The sequence below is a fragment of the Acomys minous genome, assembly GCF_964271855.1.
Source record: "Acomys minous genome assembly, chromosome: 20".
NCBI lineage: Eukaryota > Metazoa > Chordata > Mammalia > Rodentia > Muridae > Acomys > Acomys minous.
The window spans coordinates 5,920,252-5,936,363 of NC_140502.1; the positions used below are offsets into that span (position 1 = coordinate 5,920,252).

General features: G+C 38.1%; 1 pseudogene across 1 annotated transcript; it reads left to right on the forward strand.

The window, feature by feature from the left end:
* Positions 1 to 2,063: 2,063 nt before the first annotated feature.
* LOC311590833 (vomeronasal type-2 receptor 116-like) lies at positions 2,064 to 15,209 on the forward strand (annotated as a pseudogene). Its single transcript has 6 exons — positions 2,064 to 2,272; positions 5,415 to 5,706; positions 7,079 to 7,884; positions 9,149 to 9,376; positions 11,165 to 11,288; positions 14,278 to 15,209. The product of its transcript is annotated as a vomeronasal type-2 receptor 116-like (transcript).
* Positions 15,210 to 16,112: the final 903 nt, after the last annotated feature.

The window sequence follows — 16,112 nt, forward strand, 5'->3', positions numbered from 1 at the left end:
TATGAGTGAGTATATGCCATGCATGTCTTTTTTGGGTCTGGGTTATCTTGCTTAGGATGATCATTGCTAATTCCATCCATTTGCCAGCAAGACTCAAGATTTGCTTGTTCTTAATAGCTGAATAGTATTCCATTGTGTAGATGGCCACAGTTTTTTTAATCCATTCTTCAATTGAGGGACATCTTGGTCTTTTCCAGGTTCTGGCTATTATGAATAAGGCTGCTATGAGCATAGTTGCACAAATGTCTTTGTTGCATGGAGGGGCATCTTTCAGGTATATGCCCAGGAGTGGTATAGCTTGGAGTAGAGCTAATCCCAATATTCTTAGAAAGTGCCATACTCCTTTCCAGAGTGGTTGAAAAAGTTTGCACTCTCACCAGCAGTGGAGAGGTGTTCTCCTTTTACCACATCCCCGCCAGCGTGTGTTGTCATTTGAGTAATTGATCTTCACTAATCAGATAGGTGTAAGATGGAATCTCAAGGTCATTTTGATTTGCATTTCCATGATGAGTAGGGAGGTTGAGCATTTCTTTAACTGTTTCTTAGCCTTTTGATGTTCCAAGGTGGTGGTGAGCGGTGTGGACCGTGTTTAGAAGCCATAGAAATCAAGTCTGAAAATTGGACTTATTTCTTATTCAGGAACCCCAAGTCTCACCTCACTACAGTGGGAGAATGATAGTAGGCAAGGAACAAACTAGGGACAATTGCATGTGTTTTAAATCTCATGGTTACCCTGAATAAAAGAATCTTCTGGAGGAATGTTTCAACTAACTTCCTATTCTGCATATTTAATGCTTGTGTATAAAGGAGGAGCAGCTTTTAGTTGATTGGAATTCAGGTTGTCCTTATTCCCAACAATTGCACTGACCTGTGAATTACTGAGAAGCAGGTTTGACTGTGCCTTTTCATTGCCTACATTCTTATAATAGACAGGATCTGGCTGCTATGTACTCACTGCATATTGTTAATCTGAACAAAAAAGTCCCACCAAGCTACAGTCTGTCCTGTTAACACGTCTTGTCATGGTGCTTTTTATTGTTGTTTCACCTGAATGTTTGTTCACTCTAGTCACCCATCCTTACTTAGTGTAGTCTATTTATTTTAGTGGGTATCCTTTCATTGCCACATCACAATACACTGTACCTTCACTGCCCTACACTCCTGGTGGCTAGGAAGCAGATTCCTGCTTTGGTTACCTTCCTTCTGTATACTCGGTGCAAGGACGTCTCTAGATGGCAGGGATGGATCACACAGGCATGTCTACACAAAGACTAGGAGAGGATAAAGGAAAAGAGTAGAAATGAAGTTTAAATCTTGGAATATAAAGAGGAGCTTGATTCTACACTGAAATTAAGTAAGTGAGGAATGTATCAGAACAATTGGCTTTTCCAAAGTTGGAAATAAGCCGACTGTGTTGTGTTTAGACATCATATTGTCTTCAGATGCATGTTTATTTATCATATGAAAATTCAGAAACACTCAGAATCAGTAGGAAGTGTTGTTTCCATTGATTGACTTTGGTTTGGAAAAGCGTGTTGCACATACTTTTCCTGTGTATGCATGGCATGGGTATTTTCAGCCCTTTTCTCAATTCACCTTCCATGGCAACCTCTGATGTGGCTTTTTTTCATCAGCCAAAGTTGTGAAAAGTTTCTTACTTCAAACATGGCCAAAATAGCGCAACCAGAATCTGGATCCCTGAGCTCTTGCTGTCTATCATGTTTGCAGAAATAATTGTGCCCGTGCCTAGTGAAGAAGATTCAAAACATATTTTCCAACTTGTTTTTAAGCATAACACAGGGCCTCAGATGCAGAGCCTAAGGGAACAAAGGTTTTCAGAAATCTCCATGAAAGTGGCAGAAGTGCCAGAAAGAACTTGGGGTGATTATCGTAACTGCTGCACTCATTAACAAAGTTGAGGCACACACATGTTCACAAACACTTGGGCTGAGTATATTCCTGCTGGGCATTGTTAGATCTGTATCTACCCAAACAAACACAGTTTTATAAAGATAACTGTAACACACCATTCTCATGGCTGGGCATATACTTGTGTTGATAGGATGTTCTGGATTTTGACTTTTGCGCTGCTGTATGCTCCCAATTTTGTTGGTGCCTTTACTGACAATGAGTGCTATGTAACAGTCAAGGATGGATTTTCCCGTGAAGGAGATGTGACAATTGGTGCATTTTTCCCTCTTCATACTTACTACACAAGCAAAAACGTTTTTGTTTTTACGGCAACACACTATTTCCATGACGTTTTTATACAGTAAGTACAATTATTTAGTGTAGTGGTTCAGAATTCTTCTAATGTCAATGATATAACAATTAAAACTGTTTTCCACCATCTCTTTCCATTCTCAAATATACAAGTATATTATCAAGTGTGTCCTCTTCAAAGGAAACGTGATCATTTTGATGTTATTCATTTTGCATTCCCCACATGTTATTGGAACATCACGATCTTCATTCGTGATGCTTGTAATGCCAGATAATATGAATTTTTTCAGCGTTATTATTTCAGAGTATGGATAAGTTAATGGTACTTCTGGGGTTTCTTCAAGTCCAACGTTCTCTTGTCAGAAGACAGGATGCCCCTGAATCAAAAATCTTCTAAGTGTCTAGAATGATGCTAAAGTGAAGAATAGTAGCTATGTTACATACAGCTGATTTCACAAGAGGTCTATCACCATTAAATTTTGGGAGCACTTTCATATTTACACATATGTTTTTCTATCTTATTCATTTGCAGCTCAGTATTTCATTGCTAATCCTTGTTTTTTGACAGATAGATTTTATAAACATTTACAGATTTCATTGTTTTTCCATATTTATATGGGTGCACAATAACATATGCCTTTTATGTGAGATTGGACACATTAGACCAGTTTTTAGCTTTTCTGATATATGCAAGGTTAAAGAATAACATCAGAAAAGCCTGATTTTCTTAGACAAATTAATAATAAATGTTTTAATGTGTCTCTTTATAGAGGAAGTAAAGTGTCCTGGTCCAACAGAGACATCCCACATATCTAAGGATCAATTAAAATGTTCCTGAGATAAAGCAATAGAATGTAAAAATATATTAACACATGAAAATTTGTTAGAAAGATAGGAGGAAAATATAGTTATGAAAGTGAATAGTCTCTAAGTGACATTACTGTGTGGTTTTTTATAACTTGGTGGCGTGTAAAGTGAACAATTCAGGAACTGTGGTGGAAGAAATATGTTCAGATGTAGAAGAAAATCAGATTTTTGAGTATGACAACACATTTAAACTAACTGTTAAACTAAGTAATAATTTGAAACTAGTATTGTATAGATGTCCAAAAATCCAAAATTTTATATGTAGATGCAATAATCTATACTTCAGTGCAGTAATTCAAGGCAGATTCTGTTTCTTGAGGATCATATTTCATTTCAAATAAGATCACAAACTGTCTCATAGGCCTAGCAGAGTGGGGACTTTGGAAGGTGGGTGGAGCCCCTTTTAGTTCATCATAGCTGATGTGTCAGTTTCTCTCCTTTTCCTTGCCCTTTACTCTCAGCAGCTCAGGCACCGATGTACATCTGTATTTTCTCTATATCAAGCAACAAGCCCATATGTGAAAAGACCACACATTCAGTTTCTTATGAGCGATGACTGTCTTTCTTGTCTTGATGAATGAAAGGATTGTGTTCTATAAGTATTTTCTATAGTCAAAAATAATATCTAAGTAGTTCATGAAATTAAAACAATATTTTTCTATGAGAGATTAACTATCTCTTAATCTGAAATATTGTTCTGAGTTTATAGAAGCAAATTTGTGTTATTTTGTTCATGGGCTTGAAATACATTACCTCTCACCTCCATATTTTGGCCCTGTTTGAGTTCCTGTACTTACTTCTTTCAGCGTTGGACTATGATGTGGAAGTATAAGCCTAATAAACATTTTCCTCATCACTTTTTTCTTTTTTCACGGTATTTCATGACACAATTTTAACCATAATAAAGACACCAAGTAAACTTTTTCTTTTCAAGTTCCCTCACTATGCCAACCACCTCCTTTCAGAACTATGAGATGTAGACAGGAAATATAAGGCATCCAGATGAGTAAAGGCTTGAGTTCTCCATGTTTTATAATTCAAGTTTGTAGTATTCAGAGTAATGGAGTCTTACCATCAAGTTCTGCAGGATACAACCTTGTCCCTTCCTGATATATATGCAAGAGAATGAATATGAAGTGCACACACACACACACACACACACACACACACACACACACACACACAGCATTTGGCTTTCTTAACATGACTCAGATGGTTATTCTAATTGTACACAAGTTCACAAAGATGTACAGAATTCTCATCTGATTAATTTTGCAGCCCGGTGCTTTTGATTTGAGACATCTTTATAATAGATTTTTACTTAAGATTTTGTATCGCTACTTTCTGCATTCCTATTTTAGTCTTTGTAGCCTGTCAGACTGCTCCTACATTTTGTGTTTTTTCATGATTTCACTCTGCTCAGTACAATTGCATCCTTACTTATTAGCTTTCAATTATGACATATGCAGCATCTCTTGTTTTGTATCATGTGAAGATTCTAGACAAATCCATTAAGGTCCAAAGAAACCCAATCTCAGAGCATGCAAATTGAAAGCCCCAGTAGCTTCCAGGAGAAGGAGTATACAGGAGGGAAGGAAATAATATAATGTTTTTTGAGCCAGCGTGCATGTCAGATATGTCACACCAGCAGTTACTCAAAGGGAAAAGAGTTTTTAAAAATGAGTAAGAAAGCACAAAGAATTAGAGATACAAATAATTAATTAAGAAAAAAAACAAAGCAAATCATTAAAAAAAACAATGTGACTAAAAGTTCAAAACACAGCAGGAAAATTCTATATTTAAAGATAAATTTTTGTATTCTTTTCTAGTACGTTTAATGTAGAATTAATTTCTTTTTCTATAGATCTTTCTAAAATATAAAATAATTTCATTACTTTTCAGTAAAATCCTATAAAAGTTTTATTATTATGCATTTTATATCCAGTTGAAGTACAATTTAATACATGTAACTTTAAGGAAACTTTTGGGAACAGCACACCTGACACTAAAATGAAAAACTATTCCTTGTGTAGGGGCCTTTTGGCATCCTACAGAGTGCATGTTCTTTCCCCAACACATTATTATTAGACAGATCAAGAGTTGCCTACCAGCTGAGTGCAGTGGCTCAGACCATAATTAATTAGTGGTAATAATTAATCATATCTACTCAAAAGGTCCATCATGCTTATTCAAGTCATTCATGAGATGATGTTAAAATAATTATATTATAGGAACATTGGCACTTGAATTATAATAGCCATTTCACCAATGTTAAGGTTTATGTTTTTGTCTTCCTCCTGTATACTTTTATGAAATCTGTGCAGGTATAAGTTGAAGAACTACCGGTTTGTTCTGGCCCTGGTGTTTGCCATCGAGGAGGTCAACAGAAACCCTCATCTTTTACCCAACACAACTCTGGGCTTTGATCTCTACAGTGGTACACCTTATGAAATGAGTATCCTTCTTCCTCCCAATTTTTGGCTTACAGGGATGACACAACCCCTATTTAATTACAACTGTGTAAGGAAGAGAATGTCACCTGCTGCACTCACAGGAACATCAATGACAGTTTCAGCACAAATAGGAAGACTGTTACAACTTTACAAAGTCCCTCAGGTGAGGACTCGGGTTGGAAAATAGGAGTCAAGTATACTTTTTTGACATTATTGGATGTCTTAAAATGTTAAATAGGGACACCTGGAGACATCATCTATCAAAGGAAAGTCTGACAGTACTTGATAGATTCTTACTTCCGGTACTTGAAATACAAACGATGGAGAAGTAGATGAGACCATCTAGGTCACTGAAAGTATGTCAGTAATTTTATTTTGGATAATTCTATACTGTGTTGAATTTTAAAATGTGAGAAAAATATCTTCATTTTTTAAATTAATTTATTCTTGGTACATCTCAATGGTTATCCCATCACTTGTATCCTCCCATTCCTCCCTCCCTCCCATTTTCCCCTTATTCCCCTCCCCTATGACTGTTCTTGAGGGGGATATCCTCCCCCTGTATATGCTCATAGGGTATCAAGTCTCTTCTGGGTAACCTGCTATCCTTCGTCTGAGTGCTACCAGGTGCCCCCTCCAAAGGACATGGTAAAATATGAAGCACCAGAGTTTATGTGAAAGTCATACCCCACTCTCCACTCAACTGTGGAGAATGCCCTGCCCATTGGCTAGATCTGGATAGGGGTTTATAGTTTACTGCCTGTATTGTCCTTGGCTGGTGCCTTAGTTTGAGCGGGACCCCTGGGCCCAAATCTGCCTATTACAATGTTCTACTTGTAGGTTTCTAGGACGCTCTGGATCCTTCTACTTTGCTCTTCTCCCATGATTTTCTCATCTAGAGTCCCAATAGGATGTCCTCCCCTCTGTCCCAGTTTCCTAGTAGGTGAAGGCTTTCATGGGACATGCCCCTTGGGCTAGTATGCAGATATAAGTGAGTATACACCATTTGAGTCTTTCTCCTTCTGGATTAACTCACTCATTATGATCATTTCTAGTTCAATCCATTTGTCAACAAATTTTGGGAATTCTTTGTTTTTAATAGCTGAGTAGTATTCCATAGTGTATATGTACCACAGTTTCTTTATCCGTTCTTCTACTGCTGGACACTTAGGCTGTTTCCATGTTCTGGCTATTATGAATAAGGCTGCTATGAACATGGTTGAGCAAATTTTCTTGTTGTGTGCTGGAGCATCTTCTGGGTATATTCCAAGGAGCGGAATAGCTGGGTCTTGAGGAAGCCTTATTCGCAGTTTTCTAAGACAGTGCCAGATAGATTTCCAAAGTGGCTGTACCAGTTTGCATTCCCACCAGCAATGAAAGAGTGTTCGTCTCTCTCCACATCCTCACCAGCATGTGGTGTCGCTTGAATTTTTGATCTTAGCCAGTCTGATAGGTGTAAGATATTCAGAACTGATATTGTGTTTGATGCCAGTGCTGCCAATGCTTTTCCTCTGGTTTCCATTTGTCCCCTACAGCTCACTTTTGGGCCATTTGATCCTGTCTTAAATGACCCAGATCAGTTTAAATTCCTCTACCAGATGGCCCCAAAGACACTTCTCTGCCACTTGCCATAGTTTCTTTGATGCATCATTTTAACTGGTCCTGGGTTGGTGTGATCCTCCCAGATGACCACAGAGGGACTCAGTTTCTCACAGGGTTGAGAGAAGCTATGGAGAGTAAGAAAATCTGCATAGCCTTTGTGAAAATGATCCTTGGCACCTGGAATTCATTTTCCAGTGCATTATGGAAAAATCTGGTGAATATTCAGGAATCAACAGCAAATGTAATAGTTATTTATGGGGACGTTGCTTCTTTACAAGGTCTAATGCGACACATTCTGCAACAGTTAGTGACATGGAACATCTGGATCTTGAACTCTCGGTGGGATGTTGATATCAATCATGATTATTTCATGTTAGATTCGTTTCATGGAAGCCTTGTGTTTTCACAGCACCATAAGGAGATGGTTGACTTTACAAATTTTGTTCAAACAGTTAATCCCTACAAGTTCCCAGAAGACATTTATCTTCCTAAGCTTTGGTATTTGTTCTTCAAGTGCTCATTTTCTGAGGTTGATTGTCAACTTTTGGAGAACTGCCAACCCAATGCTTCTTTGGAGTTACTGCCCAGACACCTTTTTGACTCATCTATGAGTGAAGAAGGTTACAATATATATAATGCTGTTTATGCTGTGGCATACAGTCTCCATGAAATGATTCTTCAACAAATACAGATAAAACCAAATGTTAAAGGAGAAGGAATGGAACTTTCCCCCTGGCAGGTCATATCCTTTCTTATGTATTGTAATATTAGCAATGTGATATCTTATTATTTCTCAAGGCATTCAAATTTAGCATCATAGGTTTTGAATCTCTTTATAAAATTTAACTATATATATATTTATATATTCAAATTATTCATATTACATCTCAGTTGTTATCCCATCCCTTGTATTTTCCCATTTCCCTCTCCCTACCACTTCCCCCTATTCTGCTCCCCTATGACTGTGACTGACGGAGACCTCCTCACCCTGTATATGCTCATAGAATATCACATCTTTTCTTGATAGTCGGCTATCTTTCCTCTTAGTGCTACCAGGACTCCTCATTCGGGAGACATGGTCAAATATGTGGCACCAGAATTTGTATGAAAGTCAGTCTCCACTCTCCACTCAACTGTGGGGAATATCCTGCCCATTGTCTAGATCTGAGTAGGGCCTCAGAGTTTACTGCATGTATTGTCTTTGGGTGGTGTCATAGTTTGATCAGGACCCCTGGGCCCAGATCTGCCCATCATAATGTTCTAGTTGGTTTCAAGGTCCCTCTGGATCCTTCTATTTCCCCATTCTACCATGCTTCTCTCACCATCTCAAAAGGATGTCCTCCCCTCTGTTCCACTTTCCTGGTATGTGAAGACTACTGTGGGACATGCCCCTTGGGCTCGTGTCCAGATATAAGCGAATAAATACCATTTGACTCTTTCTGCTTCTGGTGAAGAATTCTGTGCAATTCCCTGAACCATTTACTAGAGCTTCTAAACACAGTCCACACTGCTCACCACCATCTTGAGGTCCCCACAATCTCTTGGCAATAAACAAGGATGTATTCTTCAGAGTAGAGTTAGGGGCAGTAGATACTTAAGGGCAAAAATGCTTCTGAGCACTACTGCAAGGTTATGAGGGATCACTTTAAAGTTAGCGTTACACTTCAGGGCATTCATGTTAAGAATGGAAGGCCTAAATATAGTTCAAAAGTTTCTAGGAGTGTCTAGGTTTGCAAAGAACTTTGAATCAGCGGAATCCACGTAACTTGGTTTCTTGCAGACTTAGTTGAATTTAGTTCAGTGATTTCATTTGAACAGAATATGATTTTCAAATTTTAATGAATTTTAATCCAATAATCTTTCATTTACTCAGCCACAGTGATGCCTCTTTCAGAGAAGGCTTTCATTAGGATGGGCTAAAACCACTGAGATTTTTGTTTTACTTAAAAAATGTTTTTACTATTCCAGTTGTACTTAAACGTGTGTTTGTACATCTCTTTCAGGTCATTCCTTTCCTCAAGGACAACCTACTTAAAAATCATGTGAGAAGTCGCATTGTAATGGATGAGAGAAAAAACTTAGATCCAGAGTATGAAATTCTCAACTTTTGGAATTTCCCTAAGGGTCTAGGATTAAATGTGAAAATAGGAACCTTTTCTCCATATGCTCCCCTTGGACAACAGCTTTCTTTATCTGAGCAGATGATTCAATGGCCTACCTCATTTACAGATGTAAGTAGTGACTTATCTCTGTGCTTTGACTGTTCATTAAAAAAACAAAAACAATTTTCAGGATGTAAAGATCCTTGGACACTCATTCAGTACCACCCAATATTCAGCTACTCATAAGGATCTTCACAAAAAACAAACAAACAAACAAACAAACAAAAACAGTCAACATAGGCTATTTTCTCATTCTCTGGCTGATCCATGGAAAAGTTTCTTCCTACATTATATTGATGCTCACATATTTCTTTTGTTTTGTATTCAAAATTTATTTAGTTATTCACTTTACAGCACCTCTTTTATGTCCTTCCCCACTGTCCTTCCATCATCTTCCTATCCCTCCTCCCATGCCCCTCAGAAAAGGGAAAACCACACTCTAAAGGTCTAGTACAGCCCTTCAAGTCTTCTCAGGACTGTGTACATCCTCTTACACAGTGTCCAGGCAAGGAAGCCACACCAGAGAGAAGTGATTGAAAGGCATGCAACTGAGACCATATCAGAGACAGCCCCATCCCTTCTGTGGGAGACCAGCATGGAGTCTAAGCTTCCAATTGGTTATATGCATGTAGAAAGCCTAGGTCTATTCCATGCCTGGTCCTTTGGTGGTGCTTCAGTCTTTCAAGTCACTTAGGGCCCTGATTATTTGCGGCTGTTTGTTTTCTTGTAGAGTTCTTTTCATCTTCTGTCTGCTCTATCTTACTTCACTTGATGACAAGGGTCCCATTGCTCTGCCCAATGTTTGGTTGTGAGTTAAGGATTATGTTTCAATCTATTGCTAGGCAGATCCTCTCAGAGGCAGCCATGCTAGGTTTCTGTATGCAAATACAGTACAGCATCATCAATAGTGTTATGGATTTGCTCTCTCCCATGGAGTGGGTCTTAGGTTGTTCCAGAAATTACCTTGAACATATTTCTTATGAATAGACTGTCTGTTAGGGTTTCCTCACTGATGCAAAACAATGATATGTTTAATTTATCACCTAGCCTAAGAAATGTAATGTGACATTTTTAATTTGTCAGCCTCTGAAAAGGTAGGATAGAATGACAGTTGTGTGTGTGTGTTGTGTGTGTGTGTGTGTGTGTGTGTGTGTGTGTGTGTGTGTGTATGTGTGTGTGTGTTTTATACTTGCTTTTCTAGTTTGAGTAAATAGTCAACAAAATCCACTCAGAGGAGGACAGGTTTGTCTTGCCTGGCACTGTGACCATGCTGTATATCATGGTTGAAAAAATGTTTCAGGAGCCAGAGGGGATGATGATGTCATGTTCACAGACCAGAATCAGAGATCAAAGAATATGATTGTGTACTTTCTGTCTCCTTTCCATATTTCCATGACAGTAAACAATGAAATACTGTCCCCATTTTGTGATGTTTTTTCCCATTTCTTACAAATATTTATTTAAAATTCTGCATAGAAATGCCCCAAGAATTGTTTCCATGATGAATCCAAGACATGTGAAGTTGTCAATCAACATTCTCAACTTCATTAATATAAAAGCTCTGCCTGATGGCCAGTAAAGTATAGAGATAGATTGAATCTGATGCTATACCGTGACCTTCGAGAACACAATTTTAGCCACCTATTCCTAACAGTAGCTTCATGTATTGGATTAATATTTAAACACATGTGTTATGTAAGCCACAAAGCTGCCAAAATTAGCAATACCAAAACATATTATTTCAGTTGTAAGTGTAAGCCTATCCAAACCAATATTCAGTTATCCTCAGAAATACTCCATTTACTCAGATTTTTCACAAAAGCTCAAACATTTGCTAACAGTTTTCATGTCTCTTAGATTCCTCAGTCAGTGTGCAGTGAGAGCTGTAGACTTGGATTCCGGAAAGCTGCCCAGGAAGGCAAGGCTGCCTGCTGCTTCGATTGCATTCCTTGTGCAGAAAACGAGATTTCCAATGAGACAGGTAATTACAGGAATACTGACAACTTTCTAACCCATGTGCAGGAGTCAGCGATACCTAAGAAAATGGAACGAGACTCGAGAGAAGTAGGATTTACAGTGTTGTTGCATTGCAGCCATTGATCCCTCAAAAGATCCACCTTGTCCATGAATGGACAGACTGTTTCATTTCACCATGAGCACAGTATGTTGAGCGCCATGTTTTTTGTATTGTCAAATCATGCTCAGTCACATGTAGGATTCACTTAAAGTTTGGAATTCTCACATCTTGTTCATGATTGCTCCCGATAAAAGATTTTCTTTTTTTTCTTCCTTCCTTTGTTTTAATACAGCATTTGACTGGAGAGTTTGTTTGATATTTTCAGTACATGTATTTTATATCTTTCCTGATTAAGTTTCTTTTGTTTAACAGAAAATATATTAATTAATATAATTTCTTCTTTTTAAATCTTTCTCTCCCTTTTTTGTTTTTGTTTTTCTAAAATTTATTTATTTATTAATTCATTCATATTAGATCTCAATTGCTATCCCTCCCTATTCCCCTTCCCTATGACTGTGACTGAGGGGGACCTCCTCTCTCTGTATATGCTCATAGGGTATAAAGTCTCTTCTTGGTATCCTGCTATCCTTCTCCTGAGTGCCATCAGTCCTCCCCATCAAGGGGACCTGGTCAAATATGAGGCCCCAGAGTTCTTGTGAAAGTCAGTCCCAACTCTTCACTCATCTTACAGAATGACCTGTTCTATGTCTACATATGGGTAGTGGTTCAGTGTTTACTGCATATATTGTCCTTGGTTGGTGTCATAGTCTGTGCAGAACCCCAGGGTCCAGATCTGCCCATCATAATATTCTAACTGCAGATTTCTAGGGCCCTTGGATCCTTCTATTTCCCCATTCTCCCATACTTCTCTCACCTAGAGTCACAAAAGTATGTCCTCAAATCTATCCTACTATCTTGGTAGGTTCAGACTTTCATGGGACATGTCCCTTTGGCTAGTGCCTAGTTATAAGTGAGTATATACCATTTGAATCTTTCAGTTTGTGGGTTAACTCACTCATTATGATCATTTCTAGTTCAATCCATTTGTCCAAAATTTTTGGGAATTCCTTGTTTTTTTATTAATTTTTAAATTTTTATTGAAGAGTAAAATTATTCATATTACATCTCATTTGCTATCCGGTTCATGCATCCTCCCATCCCTCTCTCCCTCTCGCTTTCACCCCATTCCCCTTTCCTATGACTGTGACTGAGGGGGACCTCATCCCACTGAATATGATGCAAGGGTATCAAGTCGCTTCTTGGTAGTGTGCTATCCTTCTCCTGAGTGCCATTAGGCCTCCCCATCAGGGGATATGGGCAAATATGGGGCACCAGAGATCATGTGAATGCCAGTTCCTAGTCTTTACTTAACTGTGGAGAATGTCCTGTCCATTGGCTAGATCTGGGTAGGGGTTTGATGATGACTGCAGGTATTGTCCTTGCTTGGTGCCATAGATTGTGTAGAACCCTTGGACCCAGATCCACCCATCGTAGTGTTCTTCTTGTAGGTTTCTAGGACCCTCTGGTTCCATCTATTTCCCTATCTCCTATATTTTTCTCAGTTACAGTCCCAATAGGATGTCCTCACCTCTATCCCATTTTCCTTGTAATTGAAGACTTTGATGAGACATTCCCCTTGGGATAGTGTCCAGTTAGAAGTGGTTATATATCATTTGACTCGTTCTGCTTCTGGGTTGACTCACTCATGATCATTCCTAGTTCAATCCATTTGTCCACAAATTTCGGGAATTCCTTGTTTTTAATAGCTGAGTAGTTTTCCATAGTTTAAAAGTACCACCATTTCTTTATCCATTCTTCTACTGAGGGACACTTAGGCTGCTTCCACGTTCTAGCTCTTATGAATAAGGCTGCTATGAACATAGTTGAGCATATGTCCTTGTTGTGATCTGGAGCATCTTCTGGGTATATTCCGAGGAGTGGAATAGCTGGGTCTTGAGGATATCCTATTTTCTGTTTTCTGATATATCATCAGATAGATTTCCAAAGTGGTTGTACTAGTTTGCATCCCACTGGCAATGAAGGAGTGTTCCTCTTTCTTCACATCTTCACCAGCATGTGGTGTTACTTGAATTTGTGATCTTAGCCATGCTGATGGGTGTAAAATGGAATCTCAGAGTCATTTTGATTTGCATTTTTCTGATGACTAAAGACTTTGTCTCTCCCTTTTGTGAACACACACTTTTATCACACTATATAATCTGAATTCCCCTCCCTCTGTCTCCTTAATCCTCCCCACATCCTTTCTGACCCATATCGACTCCTTATCTATATGTCATTAGAAAATAACAGGAAAACAGATCCAAGAAGCAAATGTTAAGGGTAGAATATTTGGGTGTTCTTTTTTAATACCTAGAAATATTTCAAGAATTCTCTCCCTATATGTTAAAACATGCTATATCTATATGTATCAACAAACTACTAGTGAATGACTTAAAATTCAAGGATGTAATGGCATTTTTTATTTCAAAATCATTCATAGTGGTGTACACAAAGAATTATATGAAAATAAGTAAATATGAGACCCTATGTACAGAACACCATATAAGAAATGAGTTTCAAATATTATTGTGTATATTGTAATACATACACAAATAACTATATATGTACAGAAATTCATGATTTTAGTAAGGTAATTTTTGAAAGAAATCATGTTTCTACAATATTATTCTCTAACCTTATGATTTATAAAATAGATGCAAATTCAGGGGAAGGATCCAAAGATAAGGAAAAAAACACTGGGTTGCTTCCATTTTTGTTAATGTAGACAATGATGGCTGCATAGATTTGAACGTCATCACAGACTACTTAAAATTTTCTGAAACAATAAATAAAGGCGAGTCAAATACTATTCAATAAGCTAAGGCTGTGTAACAACTTATAGCGAAGGACAAATCCTGAGGACTGATTCAAAGTCACCTTCATTTCTGAACAGATATGGATCAGTGTGTCAAGTGTCCAGAAAGTCACTATGCAAACTTGCAGAAGAACCACTGCCTTCAGAAATCTGTGAGCTTTTTAGCCTTTGATGACCCCTTAGGTATGACTCTCACCATCATAGCGCTGTGTTTCTCTGTTCTCACAGCTGTGGTTCTTGCAGTTTTTGTAAAGCACAGAGAAACACCCATTGTCAAGGCCAATAATCAGGCTCTCAGCTACACCCTGTTATTGACACTCATCGTCTGTTTCCTCAGTGCCTTGCTCTTCATTGGAAAGCCCAACACAGCCTCATGCATTTTGCAGGAGACAGCATTTGGAGTTTTGTTCACTGTAGCTCTCTCCACAGTGTTGGCCAAAGCTATTACAGTGGTGATTGCCTTCAGGGTCACTGTTCCAGCTAGAATGGTGAGGTGGCTAATGGTATCAAGGGCCCCTAACTTGATCATTCCTGTGTGCACTCTGATTGAACTTGTTCTCTGTGGGATCTGGCTGCTTACCTCTCCACCCTTCATTGATCAAGATGCTCATGCTGAACATGGCCACATCATCCTTCTGTGCAACAAGGGTTCAGCAGTTGCCTTCCACTCTGTCCTGGGGTACCTGTGCTTCTTGGCACTTGGAAGCTACACCATGGCTTTCTTGTCCAGGAATCTGCCTGATACATTCAATGAAACCAAGTTTCTGTCATTCATTATGCAGGTATTCTTCTGTGTCTGGGTCACCTTCCTCCCTGTCTACCACAGCATGAAAGGGAAGGTCATGGTGGCTATGGAAGTTTTCTCTATCTTGGCTTCCAGTTCAGCACTCCTTGGCTTGATTTTTGTCCCCAAGTGCTACATCATTTTGTTAAGGCCAGATAAGAACTCCTGTGTTGACATCAGGCATAAAGTCCATTCAAGAAGAAATAGCCATTTAAACTCTAGTTAAAATCAATATTAATCTATGTTGCTAAATTAAAGACAATGGTTGAGATCGGTGCCACATCATTCTATATCTGCTATTTAGGTATAATTGGATAAGAGTATGAGGTTTCATAAGTCCTCATTCAATTGTACTAAAGTCCCTTTACACTGGAATCATTATTATTTTCATATTTAAAATCCATGTTATCCTTTCCTCTGTAATAGATTTCACTATATATACGTTGTTCGCCTTCAGCATCTTATTTATAACAATGTAGAATAAATTCATGGATATCTTCCTTTCCCTGCCACAAAGTGCTGGTACTTAAAATGTAGCATCATGTTTAGACATGTTGTATTTATGTGATCCTTCATTGATTAAAACCCATTAAATTTCAAGTAACTTACTTTGTTTATTTTTTAACACCAGAAGATTCTGTTATGTTCTACTGTTTAAATTGAAATTTATGTCAGCAGATGGTTTCTCACACATCAGTTTTAAAGGCTCTTGGTTTTCAATGATTTTGAGAAGAAATTTCATGATTCTGAAAGAATGTAGGATCTCCTATTTTCAAATTTCATTATTTTGTTACATGTCCAAAACAATGAAGTCTGTCATTTTGTAGTTCTACAGTGTATGCCTGATTTTAACTAGTAGTTTTTTAGGTATACAAGTGTCAGAAATGGGATGTGTTTATTCAGGTAGTTCATGAGTTGTTATGAGCACAATGCATTGAAGTAAAAGCAAACTGTGAACAAAAGATGTTATGGAAGACTGAGTCACTAAAATACTATTGAAGAATTATATTGAGGTTTTATTCATCATTGTAATAAGTGATATTTCCTTACTTTTGTTTTCCATGATTTTAGTGAATGTGTACGATTTACATGTCATGTTCCAAAATCCCTGACCCCTCTCCATCCTCTC